This window comes from Stomoxys calcitrans, chromosome 4 (genome assembly GCF_963082655.1).
Source record: "Stomoxys calcitrans chromosome 4, idStoCalc2.1, whole genome shotgun sequence".
Classification (NCBI taxonomy): Eukaryota; Metazoa; Arthropoda; class Insecta; order Diptera; family Muscidae; genus Stomoxys; species Stomoxys calcitrans.
Window position 1 is genome coordinate 59,214,529 of NC_081555.1, and position 21,320 is coordinate 59,235,848.

The following is a 21,320-nucleotide window of genomic DNA, read 5'->3' on the forward strand; positions in this document are numbered from 1 at the left end:
ATAGTATAATTTTTTGTTGGTTCATTCTGGAAGTGACTTGTGCGGATGGAATATGTAATTTTCGTTTTTCTCGGAAACGACTTAAGCGATTTGCAATCGGATTGAATCATTTGAAAGCCAATAATAATATCTACAATTCCAAACTGGTTTTGTCTACCTAGCGCTCACAGTTTCCGAGATATAGAATAATTTTTTGTGGGGTCATTCTGGAAGTGACTTGTGCGGATGGAATATGTAATTTTCGTTTTTCTCGGAAACGACTTAAGCGATTTGCAATCGGATTGATTCGTTTGAAAGCCAATAATAATATCTACAATTCCATACTGATTTTGTCTACCTAGCACCTACCGTTTCCAAGATATAGTTTATTTTTAGGTTGGGACATTCTGGAAGTGACTTGTGCGGATGGAATATGTAATTTTCGTTTTTCTCGGAAACGACTTAAGCGATTTGCAATCGGATTGATTCGTTTGATAGCCAATAATAATATCTACAACTCCATACTGGTTTTGTCTACCTAGCTCTTACCGTTTCCGAGATATAGATTATTTTTAGGTTGGGTCATTCTGGAAGTGACTTGTGCGGATGGAATATGTAATTTTCGATTTTGTCGGAAACGACTTAAGCGATTTGCAATCGGATTGATTCAGTTGAAAGCCAATAATAATATCTACAATTCCATACTGGTTTTGTCTACCTAGCACTGACAGTTTCCGAGATATAGTATAATTTTTTGTTGGTTCATTCTGGAAGTGACTTGTGCGGATGGAATATGTAATTTTCGTTTTTCTCGGAAACGACTTAAGCGATTTGCAATCGGATTGATTCATTTGAAAGCCAATAATAATATCTACAATTCCATACTGGTTTTGTCTACCTAGCGCTCACAGTTTCCGAGATATAGAATAATTTTTTGTGGGGTCATTCTGGAAGTGACTTGTGCGGATGGAATATGTAATTTTCGTTTTTCTCGGAAACGACTTAAGCGATTTGCAATCGGATTGATTCGTTTGAAAGCCAATAATAATATCTACAATTCCATACTGATTTTGTCTACCTAGCACCTACCGTTTCCAAGATATAGTTTATTTTTAGGTTGGGTCATTCTGGAAGTGACTTGTGCGGATGGAATATGTAATTTTCGTTTTTCTCGGAAACGACTTAAGCGATTTGCAATCGGATTGATTCGTTTGATAGCCAATAATAATATCTACAACTCCATACTGGTTTTGTCTACCTAGCTCTTACCGTTTCCGAGATATAGATTATTTTTAGGTTGGGTCATTCTGGAAGTGACTTGTGCGGATGGAATATGTAATTTTCGATTTTGTCGGAAACGACTTAAGCGATTTGCAATCGGATCGATTCAGTTGAAAGCCAATAATAATATCTACAATTCCATACTGGTTTTGTCTACCTAGCACTCACAGTTTCCGAGATATATATTATTTTTAGGTTGGTTCATTCTGGAAGTGACTTGTGCGGATGGAATATGTAATCTTCGTTTTTCTCGGAAACGACTTAAGCGATATGCAATCGGATTGATTCATTTGAAAGCCAATAATAATATCTACAATTCCATATAGGTTTTGTCTACCTAGCACTCACAGTTTCCGAGATATAGAATAATTTTATGTGGGGTCATTCTGGAAGTGACTTGTGCGGATGGAATATGTAATTTTCGTTTTTCTCGGAAACGACTTAAGCGATTTGCAATCGGATTGATTCGTTTGAAAGCCAATAATAATATCTAGAATACTATACTGGTTTTGTCTACCTAGCACTCACAGTTTCCGAGATATAGATTATTTTTAGTTTGGGTCATTCTGGAAGTGACTTGTGCGAATGGAATATGTAATTTTCGTCTTTCTCGGAAACGACTTAAGCGATTTGCAATCGGATTGATTCGTTTGAAAGCCAATAATAATATCTACAATTCCATACTGGTTTTGCCTACCTAGCACTCACAGTTTCCGAGATATAGAATAATTTTATGTGGGGTCGTTCTGGAAGTGACTTGTGCGGATGGAATATGTAATTTTCGTTATTCTCGGAAACGACTTCAGCGATTTGCAATCGGATTGATTCATTTGAAAGCCAATAATAATATCTAGAATACTATACTGGTTTTGTCTACCTAGCACTCCCAGTTTCCGAGATATAGATTATTTTTAGGTTGAGTAATTCTGGAAGTGACTTGCGCGAATGGAATATGTAATTTTCGTTTTTCTCGGAAACGACTTAAGCTATTTGCAATCGGATTTATTCGTTTGAAAGCCAATAATAATATCTACAATTCCATACTGGTTTTGCCTACCTAGCACTCACAGTTTCCGAGATATAGAATAATTTTATGTGGGGTCGTTCTGGAAGTGACTTGTGCGGATGGAATATGTAATTTTCGTTATTCTCGAAAATGACTTAAGCGATTCGCAATCGGATTGATTCATTTGAAAGCCAATAATAATATTTACAATTCCATACTGGTTTTTTCTACCTAGCACTCACAGTTTCCGGAATATGTAATTTTCGTTTTTCTCGGAAACGACTTAAGCGATTTGCAATCGGATTGATTCATTTGAAAGCCAAAAATAATATCTACAATTCCATACTGGTTTTGTCTACCTAGGGCTCACAGTTTCCGAGATATAGAATAATTTTATGTGGGGTCATTCTGGAAGTGACTTGTGCGAATGGAAATGTAATTTTCGTTTTTCTCGGAAACGACTTCAGCGATTTGCAATCGGATTGATTCATTTGAAAGCCAATAATAATATCTGCAATTCCATACTGGTTTTGTCTACCTAGCACTCACAGTTTCCGAGATATGAAATATTTTTAGGTTGGGTCATTCTGGAAGTGACTTGTGCGGATGGAATATGAAATTTTCGTTTTTCTCGGAAACGACTTAAGCGATTTGCAATCGGATTGATTTGTTTGAAAGCCAATAATAATATCTAGAATACTATACTGGTTTTGTCTACCTAGCACTCACAGTTTCCGAGATATGGAATATTTTTAGGTTGGGTCATTCTGGAAGTGACTTGTGCGGATGGAATATGTAATTTTCGTTTTTCTCGGAAACGATTTAAGCGATTTGCAATCGGATTGATTCGTTTGATAGCCAGTAATAATATCCACAACTCCATACTGGTTTTGTGTACCTAGCTCTTACCGTTTCCGAGATATAGATTATTTTTAGGTTGGTTCATTCTGGAAGTGACTTGTGCGGATGGAATATGTAATTTTCGTTTTTCTCGGAAACGACTTAAGCGATTTGCAACCGGATTGACTCGTTTGAAAGCCAATAATAATATCTACAATTCCATACTGGTGTTGTCTACCTAGCACTCACAGTTTCCCAGATATAGAATAATTTTGTGTTGGTTCATTCTGGAAGTGACTTTTGCGGATGGAATATGTAATTTTCGTTTTTCTCGGAAACGACTTAAGCGAATATGTAAACCTCGTTTTTCTCGGAAACGACTTAAGCGATATGCAATCGGATTGATTCATTTGAAAGCCAATAATAATATCTACAATTCCATACTGGTTTTGCCTACCAGCACTCACAGTTTCCGAGATATAGAATAATTTTATGTGGGGTCGTTCTGGAAGTGACTTGTGCGGATGGAATATGTAATTTTCGTTATTCTCGGAAACGACTTCAGCGATTCGCAATCGGATTGATTCATTTGAAAGCCAATAATAATATCTACAATTCTATACTGGTTTTGTCTACCTAGCACTCACAGTTTCCGAGATATGGAATATTTTTAGGTTGGTTCATTCTGGAAGTGACTTGTGCGGATGGAATATGTAATTTTCGATTTTGTCGGAAACGACTTAAGCGATTTGCAATCGGATTGATTCATTTAAAAGCCAATAACAATATCTACAATTCCATACTGGTTTTGTCTACCTAGCACTCACAGTTTCCGAGATATAGATTATTTTTAGGTTGGGTCATTCTGGAAGTGACTTGTACGAATGGAATATGTAATTTTCGTTTTTCTCGGAAACGACTTAAGCGATTTGCAATCGGATTGATTCATTTGAAAGCCAATTATAATATCTACAATTCCATACTGATTTTGTCTACCTAGCACCTACCGTTTCCAAGATATAGTTTATTTTTAGTTTGGGTCATTCTGGAAGTGACTTGTGCGGATGGAATATGTAATTTTCGTTTTTCTCGAAAACGACTTAAGCGATTTGCAATCGGATTGATTCGTTTGAAAGCCAATAATAATATCTAGAATACTATACTGGTTTTGTCTACCTAGCACCTACCGTTTCCAAGATATAGTTTATTTTTAGTTTGGGTCATTCTGGAAGTGACTTGTGCGGATGGAATATGTAATTTTCGTTTTTCTCGGAAACGACTTAAGCGATTTGCAATCGGATTGATTCGTTTGAAAGCCAATAATAATATCTAGAATACTATACTGGTTTTGTCTACCTAGCACTCACAGTTTCCGAGATATGGAATATTTTTAGGTTGGGTCATTCTGGAAGTGACTTGTGCGGATGGAATATGTAATTTTCGTTTTTCTCGGAAACGATTTAAGCGATTTGCAATCGGATTGATTCGTTTGATAGCCAGTAATAATATCCACAACTCCATACTGGTTTTGTGTACCTAGCTCTTACCGTTTCCGAGATATAGATTATTTTTAGGTTGGTTCATTCTGGAAGTGACTTGTGCGGATGGAATATGTAATTTTCGTTTTTCTCGGAAACGACTTAAGCGATTTGCAATCGGATTGATTCGTTTGATAGCCAATAATAATATCTACAACTCCATACTGGTTTTGTGTACCTAGCTTTTACCGTTTCCGAGATATAGATTATTTTTAGGTTGGGTCATTCTGGAAGTGACTTGTGCGGACGGAATATGTAATTTTCGTTTTTCTCGGAAACGACTTAAGCGATTTGCAATCGGATTGATTCGTTTGAAAGCCAATAATAATATCTAGAATACTATACTGGTTTTGTCTACCTAGCTCTTACCGTTTGCGAGATATAGATTATTTTTAGGTTGGGTCATTCTGGAAGTGACTTGTGCGAATGGAATATGTAATTTTCGTTTTTCTCGGAAACGACTTAAGCGATTTGCAATCGGATTGATTCGTTTGAAAGCCAATAATAATATCTACAATTCCATACTGGTTTTGTCTACCTAGCTCTTACCGTTTCCGAGAAATGGATTATTTTTAGGTTGGGTCGTTCTGGAAGTGACTTGTGCGGATGGAATATGTAATTTTCGATTTTGGCGGAAACGACTTAAGCGATTTGCAATCGGATTGATTCAGTTGAAAGCCAATAATAATATCTACAATTCCATACTGGTTTTGTCTACCTAGCACTGACAGTTTCCGAGATATAGTATAATTTTTTGTTGGTTCATTCTGGAAGTGACTTGTGCGGATGGAATATGTAATTTTCGTTTTTCTCGGAAACGACTTAAGCGATTTGCAATCGGATTGATTCATTTGAAAGCCAATAATAATATCTACAATTCCATACTGGTTTTGTCTACCTAGCGCTCACAGTTTCCGAGATATAGAATAATTTTTTGTGGGGTCATTCTGGAAGTGACTTGTGCGGATGGAATATGTAATTTTCGTTTTTCTCGGAAACGACTTCAGCGATTCGCAATCGGATTGATTCGTTTGAAAGCCAATAATAATATCTACAATTCCATACTGATTTTGTCTACCTAGCACCTACCGTTTCCAAGATATAGTTTATTTTTAGGTTGGGTCATTCTGGAAGTGACTTGTACGAATGGAATATGTAATTTTCGTTTTTCTCGGAAACGACTTAAGCGATTTGCAATCGGATTGATTCGTTTGAAAGCCAATAATAATATCTACAATTCCATACTGGTTTTGTCTACCTAGCTCTTACCGTTTCCGAGAAATGGATTATTTTTAGGTTGGGTCGTTCTGGAAGTGACTTGTGCGGATGGAATATGTAATTTTCGATTTTGGCGGAAACGACTTAAGCGATTTGCAATCGGATTGATTCAGTTGAAAGCCAATAATAATATCTACAATTCCATACTGGTTTTGTCTACTTAGCACTCACAGTTTCCGAGATATAGAATAATTTTTTGTGGGGTCATTCTGGAAGTGACTTGATTTTGTCTACCTAGCACCTACCGTTTCCAAGATATAGTTTATTTTTAGGTTGGGTCATTCTGGAAGTGACTTGTGCGGATGGAATATGTAATTTTCGTTTTTCTCGGAAACGACTTAAGCGATTTGCAATCGGATTGATTCATTTGAAAGCCAATAATAATATCTACAATTCCATACTGGTTTTGTCTACCTAGCGCTCACAGTTTCCGAGATATAGAATAATTTTTTGTGGGGTCATTCTGGAAGTGACTTGTGCGGATGGAATATGTAATTTTCGTTTTTCTCGGAAACGACTTAAGCGATTTGCAATCGGATTGATTCGTTTGAAAGCCAATAATAATATCTACAATTCCATACTGATTTTGTCTACCTAGCACCTACCGTTTCCAAGATATAGTTTATTTTTAGGTTGGGTCATTCTGGAAGTGACTTGTGCGGATGGAATATGTAATTTTCGTTTTTCTCGGAAACTACAACTCCATACTGGTTTTGTCTACCTAGCTCTTACCGTTTCCGAGATATAGATTATTTTTAGGTTGGGTCATTCTGGAAGTGACTTGTGCGGATGGAATATGTAATTTTCGATTTTGTCGGAAACGACTTAAGCGATTTGCAATCGGATTGATTCAGTTGAAAGCCAATAATAATATCTACAATTCCATACTGGTTTTGTCTACCTAGCACTGACAGTTTCCGAGATATAGTATAATTTTTTGTTGGTTCATTCTGGAAGTGACTTGTGCGGATGGAATATGTAATTTTCGTTTTTCTCGGAAACGACTTAAGCGATTTGCAATCGGATTGATTCATTTGAAAGCCAATAATAATATCTACAATTCCATACTGGTTTTGTCTACCTAGCGCTCACAGTTTCCGAGATATAGAATAATTTTTTGTGGGGTCATTCTGGAAGTGACTTGTGCGGATGGAATATGTAATTTTCGTTTTTCTCGGAAACGACTTAAGCGATTTGCAATCGGATTGATTCGTTTGAAAGCCAATAATAATATCTACAATTCCATACTGATTTTGTCTACCTAGCACCTACCGTTTTCAAGATATAGTTTATTTTTAGGTTGGGTCATTCTGGAAGTGACTTGTGCGGATGGAATATGTAATTTTCGTTTTTCTCGGAAACGACTTAAGCGATTTGCAATCGGATTGATTCGTTTGATAGCCAATAATAATATCTACAACTCCATACTGTTTTTGTCTACCTAGCTCTTACCGTTTCCGAGATATAGATTATTTTTAGGTTGGGTCATTCTGGAAGTGACTTGTGCGGATGGAATATGTAATTTTCGATTTTGTCGGAAACGACTTAAGCGATTTGCAATCGGATCGATTCAGTTGAAAGCCAATAATAATATCTACAATTCCATACTGGTTTTGTCTACCTAGCACTCACAGTTTCCGAGATATATATTATTTTTAGGTTGGTTCATTCTGGAAGTGACTTGTGCGGATGGAATATGTAATCTTCGTTTTTCTCGGAAACGACTTAAGCGATATGCAATCGGATTGATTCATTTGAAAGCCAATAATAATATCTACAATTCCATATAGGTTTTGTCTACCTAGCACTCACAGTTTCCGAGATATAGAATAATTTTATGTGGGGTCATTCTGGAAGTGACTTGTGCGGATGGAATATGTAATTTTCGTTTTTCTCGGAAACGACTTAAGCGATTTGCAATCGGATTGATTCGTTTGAAAGCCAATAATAATATCTAGAATACTATACTGGTTTTGTCTACCTAGCACTCACAGTTTCCGAGATATAGATTATTTTTAGTTTGGGTCATTCTGGAAGTGACTTGTGCGAATGGAATATGTAATTTTCGTTTTTCTCGGAAACGACTTAAGCGATTTGCAATCGGATTGATTCGTTTGAAAGCCAATAATAATATCTACAATTCCATACTGGTTTTGCCTACCTAGCACTCACAGTTTCCGAGATATAGAATAATTTTATGTGGGGTCGTTCTGGAAGTGACTTGTGCGGATGGAATATGTAATTTTCGTTATTCTCGGAAACGACTTCAGCGATTCGCAATCGGATTGATTCATTTGAAAGCCAATAATAATATCTAGAATACTATACTGGTTTTGTCTACCTAGCACTCCCAGTTTCCGAGATATAGTTTATTTTTAGGTTGAGTAATTCTGGAAGTGACTTGCGCGAATGGAATATGTAATTTTCGTTTTTCTCGGAAACGACTTAAGCTATTTGCAATCGGATTTATTCGTTTGAAAGCCAATAATAATATCTACAATTCCATACTGGTTTTGCCTACTTAGCACTCACAGTTTCCGAGATATAGAATAATTTTATGTGGGGTCGTTCTGGAAGTGACTTGTGCGGATGGAATATGTAATTTTCGTTATTCTCGATAATGACTTAAGCGATTCGCAATCGGATTGATTCATTTGAAAGCCAATAATAATTTTTACAATTCCATACTGGTTTTTTCTACCTAGCACTCACAGTTTCCGGAATATGTAATTTTCGTTTTTCTCGGAAACGACTTAAGCGATTTGCAATCGGATTGATTCATTTGAAAGCCAAAAATAATATCTACAATTCCATACTGGTTTTGTCTACCTAGGGCTCACAGTTTCCGAGATATAGAATAATTTTATGTGGGGTCATTCTGGAAGTGACTTGTGCGAATGGAAATGTAATTTTCGTTTTTCTCGGAAACGACTTCAGCGATTTGCAATCGGATTGATTCATTTGAAAGCCAATAATAATATCTGCAATTCCATACTGGTTTTGTCTACCTAGCACTCACAGTTTCCGAGATATGAAATATTTTTAGGTTGGGTCATTCTGGAAGTGACTTGTGCGGATGGAATATGAAATTTTCGTTTTTCTCGGAAACGACTTAAGCGATTTGCAATCGGATTGATTTGTTTGAAAGCCAATAATAATATCTACAATTCCATACTGGTTTTGTCTACCTGGCTCTTACCGTTTCCCAGATATCGATTATTTTTAGGTTGGGTCATTCTGGAAGTGACTTGTGCGGATGGAATATGTAATTTTCGATTTTGTCGGAAACGACTTTAGCGATTTGCAATCGGATTGATTCAGTTGAAAGCCAATAATAATATCTACAATTCCATGCTGGTTTTGTCTACCTAGCACTCACAGTTTCCGAGACATAGTAGAATTTTATGTTGGTTCATTCTGGAAGTGACTTGTGCGGATGGAATATGTAATTTTCGTTTTTCTCGGAAACGACTTAAGCGATTTGCAATCGGATTGATTCATTTAAAAGCCAATAACAATATCTACAATTCCATACTGGTTTTGTCTACCTAGCACTCACAGTTTCCGAGATATAGAATATTTTTATGTGGGGTCATTCTGGAAGTGACTTTTGCGGATGGAATATGTAATTTTCGTTTTTCTCGGAAACGACTTAAGCGAATATGTAAACCTCGTTTTTCTCGGAAACGACTTAAGCGATATGCAATCGGATTGATTCATTTGAAAGCCAATAATAATATCTACAATTCCATACTGGTTTTGCCTACCAGCACTCACAGTTTCCGAGATATAGAATAATTTTATGTGGGGTCGTTCTGGAAGTGACTTGTGCGGATGGAATATGTAATTTTCGTTATTCTCGGAAACGACTTCAGCGATTCGCAATCGGATTGATTCATTTGAAAGCCAATAATAATATCTGCAATTCTATACTGGTTTTGTCTACCTAGCACTCACAGTTTCCGAGATATGGAATATTTTTAGGTTGGTTCATTCTGGAAGTGACTTGTGCGGATGGAATATGTAATTTTCGATTTTGTCGGAAACGACTTAAGCGATTTGCAATCGGATTGATTCATTTAAAAGCCAATAACAATATCTACAATTCCATACTGGTTTTGTCTACCTAGCACTCACAGTTTCCGAGATATAGATTATTTTTAGGTTGGGTCATTCTGGAAGTGACTTGTACGAATGGAATATGTAATTTTCGTTTTTCTCGGAAACGACTTAAGCGATTTGCAATCGGATTGATTCGTTTGAAAGCCAATAATAATATCTACAATTCCATACTGGTTTTGCCTACCTAGCACTCACAGTTTCCGAGATATAGATTATTTTTAGGTTGGGTCATTCTGGAAGTGACTTGTGCGGATGGAATATGTAATTTTCGTTTTTCTCGGAAACGACTTAAGCGATTTGCAATCGGATTGATTCATTTAAAAGCCAATAACAATATCTACAATTCCATACTGGTTTTGTCTACCTAGCACTCACAGTTTCCGAGATATAGATTATTTTTAGGTTGGGTCGTTCTGGAAGTGACTTGTGCGGATGGAATATGTAATTTTCGATTTTGGCGGAAACGACTTAAGCGATTTGCAATCGGATTGATTCAGTTGAAAGCCAATAATAATATCTACAATTCCATACTGGTTTTGTCTACCTAGCACTGACAGTTTCCGAGATATAGAATAATTTTTTGTGGGGTCATTCTGGAAGTGACTTGTGCGGATGGAATATGTAATTTTCGTTTTTCTCGGAAACGACTTAAGCGATTTGCAATCGGATTGATTCGTTTGAAAGCCAATAATAATATCTACAATTCCATACTGATTTTGTCTACCTAGCACCTACCGTTTCCAAGATATAGTTTATTTTTAGGTTGGGTCATTCTGGAAGTGACTTGTGCGGATGGAATATGTAATTTTCGTTTTTCTCGGAAACGACTTAAGCGATTTGCAATCGGATTGATTCGTTTGATAGCCAATAATAATATCTACAACTCCATACTGGTTTTGTCTACCTAGCTCTTACCGTTTCCGAGATATAGATTATTTTTAGGTTGGGTCATTCTGGAAGTGACTTGTGCGGATGGAATATGTAATTTTCGATTTTGTCGGAAACGACTTAAGCGATTTGCAATCGGATTGATTCAGTTGAAAGCCAATAATAATATCTACAATTCCATACTGGTTTTGTCTACCTAGCACTGACTGTTTCCGAGATATAGTATAATTTTTTGTTGGTTCATTCTGGAAGTGACTTGTGCGGATGGAATATGTAATTTTCGTTTTTCTCGGAAACGACTTAAGCGATTTGCAATCGGATTGATTCGTTTGAAAGCCAATAATAATATCTACAATTCCATACTGATTTTGTCTACCTAGCACCTACCGTTTCCAAGATATAGTTTATTTTTAGGTTGGGTCATTCTGGAAGTGACTTGTGCGGATGGAATATGTAATTTTCGTTTTTCTCGGAAACGACTTAAGCGATTTGCAATCGGATTGATTCGTTTGATAGCCAATAATAATATCTACAACTCCATACTGGTTTTGTCTACCTAGCTCTTACCGTTTCCGAGATATAGATTATTTTTAGGTTGGGTCATTCTGGAAGTGACTTGTGCGGATGGAATATGTAATTTTCGATTTTGTCGGAAACGACTTAAGCGATTTGCAATCGGATCGATTCAGTTGAAAGCCAATAATAATATCTACAATTCCATACTGGTTTTGTCTACCTAGCACTCACAGTTTCCGAGATATATATTATTTTTAGGTTGGTTCATTCTGGAAGTGACTTGTGCGGATGGAATATGTAATCTTCGTTTTTCTCGGAAACGACTTAAGCGATATGCAATGGGATTGATTCATTTGAAAGCCAATAATAATATCTACAATTCCATATAGGTTTTGTCTACCTAGCACTCACAGTTTCCGAGATATAGAATAATTTTATGTGGGGTCATTTTGGAAGTGACTTGTGCGGATGGAATATGTAATTTTCGTTTTTCTCGGAAACGACTTAAGCGATTTGCAATCGGATTGATTCGTTTGAAAGCCAATAATAATATCTAGAATACTATACTGGTTTTGTCTACCTAGCACTCACAGTTTCCGAGATATAGATTATTTTTAGTTTGGGTCATTCTGGAAGTGACTTGTGCGAATGGAATATGTAATTTTCGTTTTTCTCGGAAACGACTTAAGCGATTTGCAATCGGATTGATTCGTTTGAAAGCCAATAATAATATCTACAATTCCATACTGGTTTTGCCTACCTAGCACTTACAGTTTCCGAGATATAGAATAATTTTATGTGGGGTCGTTCTGGATGTGACTTGTGCGGATGGAATATGTAATTTTCGTTATTCTCGGAAACGACTTCAGCGATTCGCAATCGGATTGATTCATTTGAAAGCCAATAATAATATCTAGAATACTATACTGGTTTTGTCTACCTAGCACTCCCAGTTTCCGAGATATAGATTATTTTTAGGTTGAGTAATTCTGGAAGTGACTTGCGCGAATGGAATATGTAATTTTCGTTTTTCTCGGAAACGACTTAAGCTATTTGCAATCGGATTTATTCGTTTGAAAGCCAATAATAATATCTACAATTCCATACTGGTTTTGCCTACTTAGCACTCACAGTTTCCGAGATATAGAATAATTTTATGTGGGGTCGTTCTGGAAGTGACTTGTGCGGATGGAATATGTAATTTTCGTTATTCTCGAAAATGACTTAAGCGATTCGCAATCGGATTGATTCATTTGAAAGCCAATAATAATATCTGCAATTCCATACTGGTTTTGTCTACCTAGCACTCACAGTTTCCGAGATATGAAATATTTTTAGGTTGGGTCATTCTGGAAGTGACTTGTGCGGATGGAATATGTAATTTTCGTTTTTCTCGGAAACGACTTAAGCGATTTGCAATCGGATTGATTTGTTTGAAAGCCAATAATAATATCTACAATTCCATACTGGTTTTGCCTACTTAGCACTCACAGTTTCCGAGATATAGAATAATTTTATGTGGGGTCGTTCTGGAAGTGACTTGTGCGGATGGAATATGTAATTTTCGTTATTCTCGAAAATGACTTAAGCGATTCGCAATCGGATTGATTCATTTGAAAGCCAATAATAATATCTACAATTCCATACTGGTTTTGTCTACCTAGGGCTCACAGTTTCCGAGATATAGAATAATTTTATGTGGGGTCATTCTGGAAGTGACTTGTGCGAATGGAAATGTAATTTTCGTTTTTCTCGGAAACGACTTCAGCGATTTGCAATCGGATTGATTCATTTGAAAGCCAATAATAATATCTGCAATTCCATACTGGTTTTGTCTACCTAGCACTCACAGTTTCCGAGATATGAAATATTTTTAGGTTGGGTCATTCTGGAAGTGACTTGTGCGGATGGAATATGAAATTTTCGTTTTTCTCGGAAACGACTTAAGCGATTTGCAATCGGATTGATTTGTTTGAAAGCCAATAATAATATCTACAATTCCATACTGGTTTTGTCTACCTGGCTCTTACCGTTTCCCAGATATAGATTATTTTTAGGTTGGGTCATTCTGGAAGTGACTTGTGCGGATGGAATATGTAATTTTCGATTTTGTCGGAAACGACTTTAGCGATTTGCAATCGGATTGATTCAGTTGAAAGCCAATAATAATATCTACATTTCCATGCTGGTTTTGTCTACCTAGCACTCACAGTTTCCGAGACATAGTAGAATTTTATGTTGGTTCATTCTGGAAGTGACTTGTGCGGATGGAATATGTAATTTTCGTTTTTCTCGGAAACGACTTAAGCGATTTGCAATCGGATTGATTCATTTAAAAGCCAATAACAATATCTACAATTCCATACTGGTTTTGTCTACCTAGCACTCACAGTTTCCGAGATATAGAATATTTTTATGTGGGGTCATTCTGGAAGTGACTTTTGCGGATGGAATATGTAATTTTCGTTTTTCTCGGAAACGACTTAAGCGAATATGTAAACCTCGTTTTTCTCGGAAACGACTTAAGCGATATGCAATCGGATTGATTCATTTGAAAGCCAATAATAATATCTACAATTCCATACTGGTTTTGCCTACCAGCACTCACAGTTTCCGAGATATAGAATAATTTTATGTGGGGTCGTTCTGGAAGTGACTTGTGCGGATGGAATATGTAATTTTCGTTATTCTCGGAAACGACTTCAGCGATTCGCAATCGGATTGATTCATTTGAAAGCCAATAATAATATCTACAATTCTATACTGGTTTTGTCTACCTAGCACTCACAGTTTCCGAGATATGGAATATTTTTAGGTTGGTTCATTCTGGAAGTGACTTGTGCGGATGGAATATGTAATTTTCGATTTTGTCGGAAACGACTTAAGCGATTTGCAATCGGATTGATTCATTTAAAAGCCAATAACAATATCTACAATTCCATACTGGTTTTGTCTACCTAGCACTCACAGTTTCCGAGATATAGATTATTTTTAGGTTGGGTCATTCTGGAAGTGACTTGTACGAATGGAATATGTAATTTTCGTTTTTCTCGGAAACGACTTAAGCGATTTGCAATCGGATTGATTCGTTTGAAAGCCAATAATAATATCTACAATTCCATACTGGTTTTGCCTACCTAGCACTCACAGTTTCCGAGATATAGATTATTTTTAGGTTGGGTCATTCTGGAAGTGACTTGTGCGGATGGAATATGTAATTTTCGTTTTTCTCGGAAACGACTTAAGCGATTTGCAATCGGATTGATTCATTTAAAAGCCAATAACAATATCTACAATTCCATACTGGTTTTGTCTACCTAGCACTCACAGTTTCCGAGATATAGATTATTTTTAGGTTGGGTCGTTCTGGAAGTGACTTGTGCGGATGGAATATGTAATTTTCGATTTTGGCGGAAACGACTTAAGCGATTTGCAATCGGATTGATTCAGTTGAAAGCCAATAATAATATCTACAATTCCATACTGGTTTTGTCTACCTAGCACTGACAGTTTCCGAGATATAGAATAATTTTTTGTGGGGTCATTCTGGAAGTGACTTGTGCGGATGGAATATGTAATTTTCGTTTTTCTCGGAAACGACTTAAGCGATTTGCAATCGGATTGATTCGTTTGAAAGCCAATAATAATATCTACAATTCCATACTGATTTTGTCTACCTAGCACCTACCGTTTCCAAGATATAGTTTATTTTTAGGTTGGGTCATTCTGGAAGTGACTTGTGCGGATGGAATATGTAATTTTCGTTTTTCTCGGAAACGACTTAAGCGATTTGCAATCGGATTGATTCGTTTGATAGCCAATAATAATATCTACAACTCCATACTGGTTTTGTCTACCTAGCTCTTACCGTTTCCGAGATATAGATTATTTTTAGGTTGGGTCATTCTGGAAGTGACTTGTGCGGATGGAATATGTAATTTTCGATTTTGTCGGAAACGACTTAAGCGATTTGCAATCGGATTGATTCAGTTGAAAGCCAATAATAATATCTACAATTCCATACTGGTTTTGTCTACCTAGCACTGACTGTTTCCGAGATATAGTATAATTTTTTGTTGGTTCATTCTGGAAGTGACTTGTGCGGATGGAATATGTAATTTTCGTTTTTCTCGGAAACGACTTAAGCGATTTGCAATCGGATTGATTCATTTGAAAGCCAATAATAATATCTACAATTCCATACTGGTTTTGTCTACCTAGCGCTCACAGTTTCCGAGATATAGAATAATTTTTTGTGGGGTCATTCTGGAAGTGACTTGTGCGGATGGAATATGTAATTTTCGTTTTTCTCGGAAACGACTTAAGCGATTTGCAATCGGATTGATTCGTTTGAAAGCCAATAATAATATCTACAATTCCATACTGATTTTGTCTACCTAGCACCTACCGTTTCCAAGATATAGTTTATTTTTAGGTTGGGTCATTCTGGAAGTGACTTGTGCGGATGGAATATGTAATTTTCGTTTTTCTCGGAAACGACTTAAGCGATTTGCAATCGGATTGATTCGTTTGATAGCCAATAATAATATCTACAACTCCATACTGGTTTTGTCTACCTAGCTCTTACCGTTTCCGAGATATAGATTATTTTTAGGTTGGGTCATTCTGGAAGTGACTTGTGCGGATGGAATATGTAATTTTCGATTTTGTCGGAAACGACTTAAGCGATTTGCAATCGGATCGATTCAGTTGAAAGCCAATAATAATATCTACAATTCCATACTGGTTTTGTCTACCTAGCACTCACAGTTTCCGAGATATATATTATTTTTAGGTTGGTTCATTCTGGAAGTGACTTGTGCGGATGGAATATGTAATCTTCGTTTTTCTCGGAAACGACTTAAGCGATATGCAATCGGATTGATTCATTTGAAAGCCAATAATAATATCTACAATTCCATATAGGTTTTGTCTACCTAGCACTCACAGTTTCCGAGATATAGAATAATTTTATGTGGGGTCATTCTGGAAGTGACTTGTGCGGATGGAATATGTAATTTTCGTTTTTCTCTGAAACGACTTAAGCGATTTGCAATCGGATTGATTCGTTTGAAAGCCAATAATAATATCTAGAATACTATACTGGTTTTGTCTACCTAGCACTCACAGTTTCCGAGATATAGATTATTTTTAGTTTGGGTCATTCTGGAAGTGACTTGTGCGAATGGAATATGTAATTTTCGTTTTTCTCGGAAACGACTTAAGCGATTTGCAATCGGATTGATTCGTTTGAAAGCCAATAATAATATCTACAATTCCATACTGGTTTTGCCTACCTAGCACTTACAGTTTCCGAGATATAGGATAATTTTATGTGGGGTCGTTCTGGAAGTGACTTGTGCGGATGGAATATGTAATTTTCGTTATTCTCGGAAACGACTTCAGCGATTCGCAACCGGATTGATTCATTTGAAAGCCAATAATAATATCTAGAATACTATACTGGTTTTGTCTACCTAGCACTCCCAGTTTCCGAGATATAGATTATTTTTAGGTTGAGTAATTCTGGAAGTGACTTGCGCGAATGGAATATGTAATTTTCGTTTTTCTCGGAAACGACTTAAGCTATTTGCAATCGGATTTATTCGTTTGAAAGCCAATAATAATATCTACAATTCCATACTGGTTTTGCCTACTTAGCACTCACAGTTTCCGAGATATAGAATAATTTTATGTGGGGTCGTTCTGGAAGTGACTTGTGCGGATGGAATATGTAATTTTCGTTATTCTCGAAAATGACTTAAGCGATTCGCAATCGGATTGATTCATTTGAAAGCCAATAATAATATTTACAATTCCATACTGGTTTTTTCTACCTAGCACTCACAGTTTCCGGAATATGTAATTTTCGTTTTTCTCGGAAACGACTTAAGCGATTTGCAATCGGATTGATTCATTTGAAAGCCAAAAATAATATCTACAATTCCATACTGGTTTTGTCTACCTAGGGCTCACAGTTTCCGAGATATAGAATAATTTTATGTGGGGTCATTCTGGAAGGGACTTGTGCGAATGGAAATGTAATTTTCGTTTTTCTCGGAAACGACTTCAGCGATTTGCAATCGGATTGATTCATTTGAAAGCCAATAATAATATCTGCAATTCCATACTGGTTTTGTCTACCTAGCACTCACAGTTTCCGAGATATGAAATATTTTTAGGTTGGGTCATTCTGGAAGTGACTTGTGCGGATGGAATATGAAATTTTCGTTTTTCTCGGAAACGACTTAAGCGATTTGCAATCGGATTGATTTGTTTGAAAGCCAATAATAATATCTACAATTCCATACTGGTTTTGTCTACCTGGCTCTTACCGTTTCCCAGATATAGATTATTTTTAGGTTGGGTCATTCTGGAAGTGACTTGTGCGGATGGAATATGTAATTTTCGATTTTGTCGGAAACGACTTTAGCGATTTGCAATCGGATTGATTCAGTTGAAAGCCAATAATAATATCTACAATTCCATGCTGGTTTTGTCTACCTAGCACTCACAGTTTCCGAGACATAGTAGAATTTTATGTTGGTTCATTCTGGAAGTGACTTGTGCGGATGGAATATGTAATTTTCGTTTTTCTCGGAAACGACTTAAGCGATTTGCAATCGGATTGATTCATTTAAAAGCCAATAACAATATCTACAATTCCATACTGGTTTTGTCTACCTAGCACTCACAGTTTCCGAGATATAGAATATTTTTATGTGGGGTCATTCTGGAAGTGACTTGTGCGGATGGAATATGTAATTTTAGTTTTTCTCGGAAACGACTTAAGCGAATATGTAAACCTCGTTTTTCTCGGAAACGACTTAAGCGATATGCAATTGGATTGATTCATTTGAAAGCCAATAATAATATCTACAATTCCATAATGGTTTTGTCTACCTAGCACTCACAGTTTCCGAGATATAGAATATTTTTATGTGGGGTCATTCTGGAAGTGACTTGTGCGGATGGAATATGTAATTTTCGTTTTTCTCGGAAACGACTTAAGCGATTTGCAATCGGATTGATTCATTTAAAAGCCAATAACAATATCTACAATTCCATACTGGTTTTGTCTACCTAGCACTCACAGTTTCCGAGATATAGATTATTTTTAGGTTGGGTCATTCTGGAAGTGACTTGTGCGGATGGAATATGTAATTTTCGTTTTTGTCGGAAACGACTTAAGCTATTTGCAATCGGATTGATTCAGTTGGAAGCCAATAATAATATCTACAATTCCATGCTGGTTTTGTCTACCTAGCACTCACAGTTTCCGAGACATAGTATAATTTTATGTTGGTTCATTCTGGAAGTGACTTGTGCGGATGGAATATATAATTTTCGTTTTTCTCGGAATGGACTTAAGCGATTTGCAATCGGATTGATTCATTTAAAAGCCAATAACAATATCTACAATTCCATACTGGTTTTGTCTACCTAGCACTCACAGTTTCCGAGATATAGATTATTTTTATGTTGGTTCATTCTGGAAGTGACTTGTGCGGATGGAATATGTTATTTTCGTTTTTTTCGGAAACGAGTTAAGCGATTTGCAACGGATTGATTCATTTGAAAGCCAATAATAATATCTACAATTCCATACTGGTTTTGTCTACCTAGCACTCACAGTTTCCGAGATATAGAATAATTTTATGTGGGGTCATTCTGGAAGTGACTTGTGCTGATGGAATATGTAATTTTCGTTTTCCTACAGTTTCCGAGATATAGAATAATTTTATGTGGGGTCGTTCTGGAAGTGACTTGTGCGGATGGAATATGTTATTTTCGTTATTCTCGGAAACGACTTAAGCGAATCGCAATCGGATTGATTCATTTGAAAGCCAATAATAATATCTACAATTCCATACTGGTTTTGCCTACCTAGCACTCACAGTTTCCGAGATATAGAATAATTTTATGTGGGGTCGTTCTGGAAGTGACTTGTGCGGATGGAATATGTTATTTTCGTTATTCTCGGAAACGACTTAAGCGAATCGCAATCGGATTGATTCATTTGAAAGCCAATAATAATATCTACAATTCCATACTGGTTTTGTCTACCTAGCACTCACAGTTTCCGAGATATAGAATAATTTTATGTGGGGTCATTCTGGAAGTGACTTGTGCTGATGGAATATGTAATTTTCGTTTTCCTACAGTTTCCGAGATATAGAATAATTTTATGTGGGGTCGTTCTGGAAGTGACTTGTGCGGATGGAATATGTTATTTTCGTTTTTTTCGGAAACGAGTTAAGCGATTTGCAACGGATTGATTCATTTAAAAGCCAATAACAATATCTACAATTCCATACTGGTTTTGTCTACCTAGCACTCACAGTTTCCGAGATATAGAATATTTTTATGTGGGGTCATTCTGGAAGTGACTTTTGCGGATGGAATATGTAATTTTCGTTTTTCTCGGAAACGACTTAAGCGAATATGTAAACCTCGTTTTTCTCGGAAACGACTTAAGCGATATGCAATCGGATTGATTCATTTGAAAGCCAATAATAATATCTACAATTCCATACTGGTTTTGCCTACCAGCACTCACAGTTTCCGAGATATAGAATAATTTTATGTGGGGTCGTTCTGGAAGTGACTTGTGCGGATGGAATATGTAATTTTCGTTATTCTCGGAAACGACTTCAGCGATTCGCAATCGGATTGATTCATTTGAAAGCCAATAATAATATCTACAATTCTATACTGGTTTTGTCTACCTAGCACTCACAGTTTCCGAGATATGGAATATTTTTAGGTTGGTTCATTCTGGAAGTGACTTGTGCGGATGGAATATGTAATTTTCGATTTTGTCGGAAACGACTTAAGCGATTTGCAATCGGATTGATTCATTTAAAAGCCAATAACAATATCTACAATTCCATACTGGTTTTGTCTACCTAGCACTCACAGTTTCCGAGATATAGATTATTTTTAGGTTGGGTCATTCTGGAAGTGACTTGTACGAATGGAATATGTAATTTTCGTTTTTCTCGGAAACGACTTAAGCGATTTGCAATCGGATTGATTCGTTTGAAAGCCAATAATAATATCTACAATTCCATACTGGTTTTGCCTACCTAGCACTCACAGTTTCCGAGATATAGATTATTTTTAGGTTGGGTCATTCTGGAAGTGACTTGTGCGGATGGAATATGTAATTTTCGTTTTTTAGGAAACGACTTAAGCGATTTGCAATCGGATTGATTCATTTAAAAGCCAATAACAATATCTACAATTCCATACTGGTTTTGTCTACCTAGCACTCACAGTTTCCGAGATATAGATTATTTTTAGGTTGGGTCGTTCTGGAAGTGACTTGTGCGGATGGAATATGTAATTTTCGATTTTGGCGGAAACGACTTAAGCGATTTGCAATCGGATTGATTCAGTTGAAAGCCAATAATAATATCTACAATTCCATACTGGTTTTGTCTACCTAGCACTGACAGTTTCCGAGATATAGAATAATTTTTTGTGGGGTCATTCTGGAAGTGACTTGTGCGGATGGAATATGTAATTTTCGTTTTTCTCGGAAACGACTTAAGCGATTTGCAATCGGATTGATTCGTTTGAAAGCCAATAATAATATCTACAATTCCATACTGATTTTGTCTACCTAGCACCTACCGTTTCCAAGATATAGTTTATTTTTAGGTTGGGTCATTCTGGAAGTGACTTGTGCGGATGGAATATGTAATTTTCGTTTTTCTCGGAAACGACTTAAGCGATTTGCAATCGGATTGATTCGTTTGATAGCCAATAATAATATCTACAACTCCATACTGGTTTTGTCTACCTAGCTCTTACCGTTTCCGAGATATAGATTATTTTTAGGTTGGGTCATTCTGGAAGTGACTTGT